Source organism: Pipistrellus hanaki (genome assembly GCF_964339955.1).
Source record: "Pipistrellus hanaki genome assembly, chromosome: 11".
Lineage (NCBI taxonomy): Eukaryota > Metazoa > Chordata > Mammalia > Chiroptera > Vespertilionidae > Pipistrellus > Pipistrellus hanaki.
This window is the reverse complement of record NC_140513.1, coordinates 30283562-30295814: the sequence shown is the minus strand read 5'-3', so window position 1 is coordinate 30295814 and position 12253 is coordinate 30283562. Positions and strand designations below refer to the sequence as shown.

The 12253-nt window shown below is 40.2% G+C and overlaps 1 protein-coding gene across 3 annotated transcripts in view; it reads right to left on the bottom strand.

The window, feature by feature from the left end:
• Positions 1-12253, bottom strand: part of FRMD3 (FERM domain containing 3) — a 218490-nt gene that overhangs the window by 174606 nt on the left and 31631 nt on the right. The window lies entirely within an intron of this gene.

Sequence of the window (12253 nt, the reverse complement as noted above, 5' to 3'; positions counted from 1 at the left end):
TAATGTTCAGACCAATTTTCTTTGATCCACAGCCTTACTCTTGATCGCAGAACTATCTTCCCTTCTTTCTCTTCTCTTACTCCAATAACTACATCCTAAAGAATAAAATCTCCTCTGTCCAAAGACTTGTATTTCAATGTAGAATTGTCAATGTCTCTCATTTTTTAGCAAGTTAAAACTATTCAGCCATTCTCTTAACAGAATGGCTTAGAGAAAGCTATCTAACCATAATATTCATCCCCTGAGATGGGTTCTGAATCTGGGACTGTGGCTCCCCATATGGGCTTCAGCAGCCTGTGGTGGCCTCCCACTGGCTGTTATGCAAATACATATAGTGAACATATGTACACTTTAATGTGCATAAAGTCCATAATTTTCATATCTCCCAAAGAATCCTGAAGCGGGTGAAAAGATGCCCAATATTAGTACTCATTGGGAAAATGTAAATGAAAACCTCAATGAGACACCACTTCATGCCCATTAAGATGGCTAATATTTTTTTTATTAAGACAAAAATTGGCAAGGATATGGAAAGAGAAATTGGAACCCCTGTGTATTGCTAGCAAGAATACAAAGTGGCACAGCTGCTGTAGAAAACAGTATGGCACGTCCTCATAGAAATTCAACAGGCCCCTCCTGTGTCTAGTGGTTGAGCATCAGTCAACCTATGAACCAAGAGGTTATGGTTCGATTCCCAGTCAGGGTGCATGTCCAGGTTGTGGGCTCAATACTCAGTGTGGGGCATGCAGGATGCAGCCAATCAATGATTCTCTCTCATCATTGATATTTCTATCTTTTTCTGCTTCTCCCTTCCTCTCTGAAACCAATAAAAATGTATTTTTTTTAATTAAACAGAATTACCATATGATCCAGCAATGTCACTCCTGGATATAGACCCAAAAGGGTGAAAACCAAGAAGCAAAGGAATGATGAACTCAGAATCCAGGATGATGATACCCGGTTCCATTCTGGTCAAGCAGGTATATGTATTCCCATGTTGATAGCAGCGTTATTCACAATAGCCAAACAAAGGAAACAACCCAAATCACAGAGATAAATGAATCATCAAATACAGTATATTTATATAATGGAATAGTGTTTGGCCTTAAAAAGGAAGGAAATTCTGACCTATGCTATAACATAAATGAACCCTGAAGTCAGTCTGCTAAGTGACATATTCCAGATACAAAAGAACAAATATTGTATGATTCCACTACTGTGAGGTACCTGGAATAGGCAAATTCACAGAGATGAAGTGGAATAGAAGTTAGCCAGGGATTTGGGGGTAGGAGGTTTAATGGGCAGTTGTTCAATGGGCACAGAGTTTCAGCTTGAGATAATGAAAAAGTTCTAGAAAATGATGGTGGTATTGATTGCATAACAATGTGAATTTACTTAATCTCATTGAATTGTATACTTAAAGTGGTAAGTTTTATGTCATGTATATTTTACCACAACAAAAAAGAGTTCTAAACCCAAAGCAATTATTAGTCTTCATAAAGAAAATATTCACAATACGCATAATCATCCAAAGATTAATATTTAAAGAACTAAAAATCAAAACATAAACACAAACAACACAATAGGGCAACAGATATAAACAGGAACTTTGCAGGAGGAAACAAATATATCCAATCAAAAAAAAGCAATCAAAATAGGAAGTGATTAAGGGGATTCAAGTCAAGACTACAATGAGATATCATTTCAAATGATTCAACTGGAAGAAATTTTAAAGTCTGACAATACCAAAGCTTAGAGTAATATGGATCCACAGGATATTTTACATGCTGCTATTAGGCATGTAAGTTAATGCAACTCTTAGGAAAATCCTTTGGTATTATCTCCTAAAAGAAACATTCTCATTCCAGCAATCAAACCATAAGAGATTACTGTTGAATGCACCAGAAGGCATGTACAAAATTGTTCATAGCACCATTTTCCACAACACGAAAAACCTAGGAGGTGATCACAATGCCCATCACTAGGACAGTAGCTGAATAAACTGTGGTCTGATCATACAACAGAGTATTATCAGCAATCAGAACAAAGGAATTAAAACAACATGTAACATTACTAAACCGTGACAACATAATATTAAGTGAAAAAAAAATGGTAAGTTCCAAAAGATTACACGGAGTAGGATATAACTGTAAAACCACTTAATGCTTTAAAATACTTCATAGAAAAAACATATACATTCAAGAAAACTAAATAAAAAGAAACGCAAAGGAATGATGAACTCAGAATCCAGGATGATGGTAGAAAGCAGGAAGGGTGGGGTTGGGGAGATCACATATAGATATCACTTATTACTGAGGCCCCAGGTTTATGGATGCTTACTATGTTATCACCAACAACTTAACAAACAAGAGGGAGCCCTTACACATTCCAGTGATGACAGTGTGTTATGAACTAGAGATTATGACTAACACAATTCTATGTACTAGAGGTAGTTTAAGGAAGAACAGAAACCAAAAGGAAAGAGTGGCTTTTCTAGATGCATTAATTTTTTTAAAAAAAATGGACAGTTCTTCAAAACAGAAATTCTCCTTACAGCTTTTAAAAATGGTCATTGTTGCCCTCACCTGTTTTGCTGGGATAGAGTTTCAGCCCTTGGACTGAAGGGTCCCGGTTCCACTCTGGTCTAGGACACATACCTGGGTTGCAGGCTTGATCCCTGGCCCTAGTGAGGGTGTATGCTGGAGGCAACCAATCGATGTGTCTCTCTCACATTGAAGTTTCTCTCTCTGTTCGTCTCTCCCACTCCCTTCCTCTGTCTGTAAAAATCAATGGGGGGGGGGGGGGACTTTGGGTGAGGATTAACAAAACATAAAAATAAATAAATAAATAAAAATAATCATTGTTTAGATTAGAAGGTTATCCATACACAGGCAAACCAAATACTATAATAATACCATTAAAAGAAAACCAACCAGGGCCAGGGATAGAGCCAGCAACTGACATGCCCTTGATCAGAGTCAAATCCAGGACCCTTCAGTCTGTGGTCTGACACTCTATCCACTAAGCTAAATCTGCTAGGCCCCTTTGCTCATTTTTAAACTCGTTGGTTTTCTTTGTTGCTGAATTGCACACATTATATTTTGATACATATTGCCAGACTGCTTTCAAAAAGGTTTGAAGCAGTGGTATGTCTGTTTTCCCTCACCCTTGCAATTTGTGTCTTACCTTTTTTTTTTTCCATTGTCAGTTTGATATACAAGAAATGTGAGCAGATGCCTGGATTTCATTTCTTAGGTTAATTGTCTTTTAAAGGTACATTGACCATTTGTGTTTTTATGTTTTGAATTTCCTGTTCATTCCTGTTGTGTCTGTCCACTTCTATATAATGGTTTTTATCCTTGCATTTATTGATTTGTAAGAGCTTTTTGTGTATTGCAAGTTACAACTACCCTTTGTATAGTCTCATGTACTGGAAGTATTTTTTTAGTTGGTCACTAGTCTTTTGACTTTTTGATTTCTTCTGCCATATGAAAGTTTTAAATAAGTATATTCCTATACACTTTTTAGGAGTACAAGTTATTTTAACATTCTTTCAGAAAGAGTTCTTGTCTGAAATTTATAACCCATTTAACTCTTAGAACTTATAGATGTAAATTTAAAAAGTGGATGCTAATTCTCTAGTGCAAATGAAGATTTTTTAAAAAGGAAAATCAATATATCATCATATAAATTTACATTTAAAAACATGGGAGGAGGAACCCATCACATTACAAAGAAGTCCAATACTAACTTATTACAAGGTTAAGTACCACCATTTACTGACACTCAGATTCCATGTATAAAACTTTGGTTTGCCCAAAATCCAGGGTATTCAATTTAATCCTATGGGATTCTCCAAAGTAATCTTAAAAAGAGGGAGCCTCAACCTAATAAAGGAAAACTTTGCAGGCTGAATAAAATGAAACCAGTTTCCTCTTTCCACGGGGCTTCTGTGAGCTCTTGACATGCTGATGTGCACTGTGATCCCCGAGAGGGGATTGTGTTTCCCGAAGGTGTTCGGCCACAGAGCCCTCTCGGCAGAAAGCCAGTCTCCTGCCTACAGAGCACACTGGGGAAATGCCGCTGGTGTTGTTCTCTTTAAGGATGTTTGCAGCGACACTGAGAGAGGGGAGCCTCGCCAGCCAGACATAAAACGGAGCAGAGATCGTTGCACTGGCCATTAGTCTACGGCTCCTCGCTGTCTGCAGGAGGCCTGCTGGCCTCAGCCATCGCTGACAAGGCTTGTGCACGAGGCAGGTGTTCATTCACACGGAGCTCCTTCCCCGAATATTTTTGGCAGTAGCACCCCATCTGCTTGAAAACTTCAAAGAATATTTGTTTGCTGGATTCCCTACCAGATGATTTCAACAAAAACTGTCAAGCTTTTTATAACTATGTGTAACTCATAGAATAATAATGCATAAAGAGTTTTCTTTCTAAAAAGACATCGATTGGCCCTGACTGGTTTGGCTCAGTGTATAGGGCGTCAGCCTGCGGACTGAAGGGTTTCAGGTTCGATTCCAGTCAAGGGCATGTACCTCGGCTGCAAGCACATACCCAGTGAGGGTGTGCAAGGAGGCAGCTGATTGATGTTTCTTTCTCTCTATTCCTCTCCCTTCCTCTCTATAAAAAAATCAATAACATATATATTTTAAAAGAAGTCATTGATTGGTACTATAATCTGTCTACAGGGTAGTCCACAGCAGCCATGAATCATTTACTATTTAGAATGCTTGAGAGGGCTAGGGGGATGCTCCAAGAAAAATCAGGGAGTCCCACCTTCAATGATTATAGTTCTTTATCACTGACAACCAATACATGGGGTGGGGCAAAAGGAGGTTTTGGTGGTAGAATGGTGGTTTCCAGGGGTAGGGGAAATGTTGGTCAATGGGTATAAAGTGTTAATTATGTAGGATGAATAAGTTCTAGAGACCTAATGTTCATCATTGTGGCTAAGGTAATATACTAACATTTGCTAAAAAAGTAAATCTTAAGTGTCCTTGCAACAACAAAAAAAGGTTAACATGTCAGATGATGGATTGTTAATTAGCTTGACTATTTATAATAATAAACGTATAATATGTTAATTAGACCGGACGAAGCCAGGGCTGCTAGGGAAGCCCGGGTCCCGGGTGCCAGAGAGAAGCCAGTGCCGACAGTAGGAAGGCCTACTCTTGCACAAATTTTGTGCATCAGGCCTCTAGTAAGTAATACTTGCACAATGAACACATATCACATTATATACCTTAAATACATACAATTTTTATTTACCAAAAAAAGGAAGGCTGTAGGATATTATGGAATAGAAAAGTTTCTGAAGCCAGAAACTGCTGAGGATGGACTCCTGGAAGAAGTAAGACATCTCAGACTACCTGCCAGAGGAAGGATCATAGAAATTCAATCAGAAGGGAGGATATGGAGGTGCGGCAGGTAGGGGAAAAAGCACGGGCACACACACAGGAAAGGATAAAGCAGATGCTACCAGCAGACCAATTGGAGCCAAAGAATGCACACTGGAACACTGCAGCTACACCCTCTGAGAGCCACGATCTATGTTTGTAAAAGTGTAGAGGATGGCAGAGAGGGTACAATTCCGGGCCAGGGGGTATTGCAGGGGCTTCTTGGCATGGCAGGCAGCCCCCTGACCATGGCAGCAAGAGCAGCCCCTTTGATGGTCTGTCTGGTTCATGGCATGGTTTTGAAGTCATTCCTGGGAGCTCAGCCCAGTCTGTGTTCAACCCTGAAACTGAGTCTGTGAGCTGTCTGCAGCACTTAGTAAACCCTCTTGTGTTTAAACTAGCTATTGGGGATTCTAATGCCTGCAACTAGTACCTCATCCAATACAAATGTAAACTGTGGCACAAGGTGGATTTAAAAATTCGTTATGTCTATAGAATCCAAGTGCATGTACTGAGCCTGCACACACCCCTGTGAACCATGGGAAATTGTGTTTCAAAAAAGCTTCTGACTCCAGGGGTACATAGCAGGCCCTCAGGCTCACTCAAGAGAACATTTCTGATGAAAACTTCAGAGCTTGAAGATAAGTGCCTGTCCTTTAGAGAACATATTTAAAAATCTTTTTAACAACCAGTGCAAAACCTTCCCTCACAATCCTCTATCAATCTCATTTTTAAAGAGTTTCCCTTTAGATCAAGTGCTCGTTATCTGCTTCCGCTCTAGCTATGGGAAGGGATCTCCTGGAAGTCTGAGGCACATATTTGGACATGTTTCAAAATACTGTAATATTCCTCACCGATATAGACTACAACATACACACTGGAATTTTTCCCAAGTCATAAAACCTCCCCACCAATCATGAGCAAACGTGGCAAAGGACAGCCAAGTCAAGTCTAGACATGGGTATTTTACAAATATGTTACCAATTTTTGAAAGGGCATAAAATACCAATAAGCAAAAGTCTTTAAACTATTGAGAGGGGAGTGATTGAGGGCTGGGGAATATTATTTGCATCCTAATAAAATCAAAGCAGTTGTAAAAAGAAACAACATAGGAGGAAAGCTGCATCTTGCAGGCATATCAGTCTAGATAATCAAAATTAAATAAAGCCCACTGCCGGGGCTATAAATAAATGTGTGCCAATGAATTCACTTCCATATGAACTGGAGGACTGCTGTAATTCTGTCCCGAGGGACTCAGCCAGAGAAACGAATATTGACAACTAGCTCTGTCTGGGCATTCCCTAATAAATCCTCATCAAGACAGAACCAGACAGACGAGCTTAAATCAGAATTCTGCGCAGAGGAGCTGGGGGAGAGTGTTCAGAGACAACAAATGTGAGTTATGCTGTTTGCCCCTGGGGGCGGAATTACCTGACCATATAGTCTATATGCCTGACGTGAGAATGCCCTTCAGTAATCTGAGGTGGAAAATCGGCTAGTTTGCCTTCACACTAACATACATCTCTTTCGAACTACAGGATAATTTGTAAATAATTTAACAAGCACATGACTAATTTTCCAGTTCCTTTTTTATCTTTGGGGGATAAGAGGTCTGTAAACAGCATGCTGTTCTTTACGGCTGCATGGCACTTAGTTACATTACGCAAATGTATTTTATTAAAAACACCCCAAAAATCATTTAGAAGCATGTAGGTTCTTCAGGTCATTAACTTCTCGAACCTCACACCTAAAGCTGGCTCTTCTGCCAAACCCCTTGGGGTGCAATGCAACCCAATGGCCCATTTCAGAGGCAGATGGGAAATACTACCTTGAATCACTAGGAGTATGCTTTTGGGATTCCCACTCCCCATAAGGGACTAAGGTTGACCCGAGTAGGGCAAAAAAAGAACAAGTTAGTGTGAAATCATGTTAATAATGTTGGGCCAGGCATTAAAAGACCTGAATTCCAGCTCCCTTTCAGGCACTAATATACCATGTGATTCACACACACACACACACACATACACATACACAAAGATTGCTTAGCTGTAAAAATTAAGTGAATTTAACCAAGACAGTACAAAATTCTCTTACAAGCCAATGATTCCTAAATACCTTCAAAAGTTTTTTAAAGGTAAAAAAGCTCTTTTACCATATTTTAATATATTAATATATATTATAATAATATACAGTATATATAATATATAGTATTATATATAATGTAATATATAATATATATGCTGATATATTTTTGTTAATTCCACAGCAAAAAATTACTACCTCCCTGCATGAGTACATATCTATGTTGATCAACAGCAAATAATATTCTATGCATATATTTGCTAAATTACACCCAGGGGCACGATTTTAAAATGTGAGGCCAATGGGGCTATAAAACCTACATTACTTATTCACTATGCTGAGAATTCACCAAGATTGACCACCACCAGGTTTCCTTTCAGGCTGCATTCATTACAAGAGCCTAAGATATTGACCACGGGACCTCCAGAGCCCCTTAGTGGCTACATCCAGTGGCCAGCAGGCAGCAAAGAAAACAGAGGTACTTTTCCAAATTTTGCACTCCAGGTGCCTGCCATTCATGTCATCAAACCCTTCCCCAGCCCATCTTCTCAACTTATGTATTCTTCCAGGTGAGCACACCTGGTCCCTCTGACCCGTGAATCTATGTCTAAGCCATTAAACCTGTAATATCATGAGGGCTTCTTCTATGCCTTTGCTTAATGGGACATTCATTAATGTTTTTATTCACACACACACACACACACACACCACCATCACCACCATCAAGTCTTTTAATAGCAATCTATATACATAAAAGCCTAAGCAACCAGTCGACTGAATGACTGGTTGCTATGACATGCACTGACCACTAGGGGGCAGGTGCTCAAAGCAGGAGCTGTCCCCTGATGATCAGTGTGCTCCCACAGACAACCTCCTGCAGCCCCGCCCCCCACTCCCCCCCCATGCCAGCCAGCCCCATCAGCCCTGATCAGGACTGGGAGAGATGGCCCAATCGGCCCAAATGGCCAGCCTGGCCGAGGAATCCCACCCATGCATGAATTCATACACTGCACCTCTAGTGACTGAATATCAGCCCTATGCCTGAATTTTAAAACACAAAAAACTGCAGTACTCTTTCATTAACAATGACATCATGATGCCATAAACTGATTATAAATATTCTCCCAAGAGCCACTCTAAGCATGTTTTGTCTGAGCATTTGGCCAGCAAGAATCCTTGCAACACTGCTTGCATGGCAAACGGCATTATTTCCTCTCTAACCCCATCCATTTTTCTTATTTGACATGCTGTCTGTTTTCAAGAGCAAGGAAGATAATATTAATGGTGTCACCCAAGTTATCATCAACAGGAAGTAAAATTTATTAGTCATGGATTATAAAAGGTCACTGAAAAGCCACCTTCCAAAGTCAGGCTGGTTTTGTTAAAAAAGCACTTCTCATTTTTCTTTTGTCCCTAAAAACCAACACTTCACCACATACCTCCCCTCCCCACCCCCAAAGCCTATCTCAAATGAATACGAGAGAGCTAAACTTGATCTGTAATATATTTCTCTCTGCCTGTAGAAAATTGAATTTAAAACGAACCACTTTTCCTTATCTTAGAAATCTGTTCTAAGACTTCTGAAGACATAGATGGGATGGAATAACAGACCTCCAGGATGCCGCAGGAGTTGGTAAACTTCAAACATCACACTGGTAGCTAAGCTCTCTGCCAACACATTTAATGCAATTTTTAATATTTACTGAGCTCTTCCTCTGGTTGCAGACTAGGGAATGCAGATGTCCTAAGAGAGCCCTTGATCAGTCGAGTGCGGGAGAGAGATTAACCAACTATTATTCTGTGGAAGGCACAACAATGAAAATATGAACAGAGGAAAGAACAATTTAGCACTTCAGTGAGTACGTGAAGAGAATTCCCAGGGCTGGCTACACATCAGAGGGACTTTGGGACACGAATTGGTTGGAGTTTGGGGAAAAGGGTAGACTCAAGGATCCAACATCCCAAAAATGTAAAAATTTCTCTAAAACATCTTCACCAGAAGCTTAAAATGAGTTAACCACCCATCACAGCAAAATAAGGCTAGGTCAAGATAAATTTGTATTCACGTTCCAATCAAGAACAACAAAGGCTGCATTGTAACCAATATTTTATCTTCCAGCCAGAATATAAATAGACTGACAACGTCTTCTCTAAGGGTTATACGTCTGGCTATATCAAAATATATACTGGTTTTGCCTCCTTTTGAAAACAGTACACTTAACCACTGAGGGAGGGTTTCCTACAATTCTGGTACAGTTTCATAGTTTACACACCACTAAATAAACGGCATCAAAGATGCACCAACATCTCAGTGATCTGTTCCCTCCAGTTCATCTGCAGAAGGCACATACTAAGGCACAAAAGGAAGGAAAGGTATAAAAGTCTTCTGTGTGGAGCCCCGGGAGAACACCTCTTGGTCCTGAGCTCACATTATGTCACACAGCCCCCCGACTTAGCCATCTTCAAATGCACATTTAGTCACCGATGCTATTGGAAACTAAGTGGAAACAAATCAACAGTGAAAGGAAATATTTAATTGCTTAAAACTATCAGGACACATGGGATTATAAAAGAAGAAAAATGATCATGAAGCCATAAGCAGTATTCTACAACTGAAAAAAAAGGGGGCTCCTATTTTGTTTTTAAATCAGACTCAGTACTTTTGCTTTCCTGATATTTGAATCATTCTCCTCACATTAATTCACACTCAAAACCCACTTTCTCCACCAAGGCCTCTCTGACTAATCACAAAAGTCTATCCCCAAGGTGGAAAGGTGTTGTGTTTTTGTTGTTGTTGTTGTTGTTGTTGTTGTTGTTGTTTAAGAGCAGGCACTTGGCCTCACTCAACAAATTTCCTTCCCACTCTCCAAACAATCCTGAACCATCCATGTCATGCCCACTGAATGTGTGACTAATTTACTAAAGAACGTGAACAGAAAATGGCTGTAGACATTGTGTATGCTGCATCATGAGAACACGACAAGAAAAATGGAGAAGATAAGTTAGGTAGGCTGCAAGAGATGGGATATATCGTCAAACCATCAGAATGCCTCCCCTCCTTTTCCCCTCAGCTGGAGCGCAGCCCCGTGGACAGGATGGGTATGTTTTCAATGACCGGAGGCATCTGCTCAGGTCTCTGGCCAATCTCAGCAGTCCTCTCAAGTAGCCCTGCTGAGACCCACGGCAGAAGCCTGCAGGCCCCGTATTGGTAAGCAGAGATGGGAGGGGGAAAAGTACTCCAACTGCTGGACTATGGGGTGTTGGCACCATATTTTAGGAGCACCTGTGGGATGAGCATTTAGAAAAATAAACTAACATGAACCACCTCAACAGTTTGGCTGGCTACACAATCAAAGGTGCCATTTCCCTTTGTCAGACACTGTGTCATTGGTCTTTATACACAACCACACTGAACTCACCACTTTTTCAATTATTCTTTTCAATCCACCTTCAGATAGCTGTAGAAAAATGATTTTTTAATAGCCGCTGTTTGAAATAATAATGCTAGAAAGTAAATTAAAAAATTCCATTAAAATTTAAAAAAAACAAGTGCTATTAAAAAGAGAAGTCATTGAAGCTAATGAAAATCTCAGTAAATGAAACAACCAAGGACAATGAACACATATAAACCAGGGGGCTAGTGTCTCACCTACAGCTTCCCGAGGTCAGACCCCACCCCCTGACCCCAGCCAGCCAGGTCACTGAGATTTCCAAAACAAGAGGGCAGCCAAACTCGGTTGCAACCCTAATAAACCTGATTTATGTTTCCTGCCCTGATTCTTCAATTCCTCAAACTCTACATTTTGCTAAATGCCCACCCTTTTTTTATTTCCCACCACCTTGTTTTTCATCTGTCAGGGAGCTTTTCCCCACAGTCAGGACAGGAAGTTCCCGGGCTCTGCGCCTCCCAGCAGCAGCCGCTGCAAATCTGTCAGAAGCACTAGGCCATTAGCGGGAGAGCCCATCCAGAGACGGACACGCTGGGAAAGGCTGCCATGGAAAAACAGACAGGCCTTTTGCTAACTGCCATTTGCAGGGCTACATTCTCTAATGGAATTAGATGCTAATCTATTTGGCACAAAAGAGATCTGGAGAATGTAGAAGTCATGGATACTAAAAAAACAAAATTCTTCTTGTAAAAACAAGATTCCTTTAATGAACTTTCTGTAATGTGCAGACTAACTGATTAACCAGTTTGTGATTCTGTTTCTATCTATCTATCTATCTATCTATCTATCTATCTATCTATCTCAGCTCCTTGTGAGTGCCAGTAGCAGAACTTAGAAAGCAAGCATAACAAAGTGAGCCATTCGTACAAAGTCAAACTATGCATCCCTGCAGATCCCAAAGTGTGTCCTGAGCCCATCGTTTCGTGAAATGCTTCTTTTTTCCATGTCAAATGACTTTGATAATCACCACACATATATTTCACTCTTGGAGAATCATAATAAAAAGCTCTGCGAAGTCCTGCCATTAAAAAAAAAAAAAAAAAGAGGTGGGAGAGATTTACCTAAACTTGACTCTCCCATGAAATCCCGTTTTAGCAGAATACCTAGAAAATTTCAGGAAATTCAACTGCAACCAGTATGCATCCTCTTGGCCACCTGGATTAGAGCATTTGATTACAGGTATCCGAGACCAAAAAAAAAAAAAAAAACTCAGTAATGAGTGCATTGTTCCACCAGGAAAGAGAGGAGAGGGTTGCAATAACAAATTGAGCCCGGATCAGGAACAAAACCCTAAGTGTAAGTGGAGACGATGTGAAGATGGAG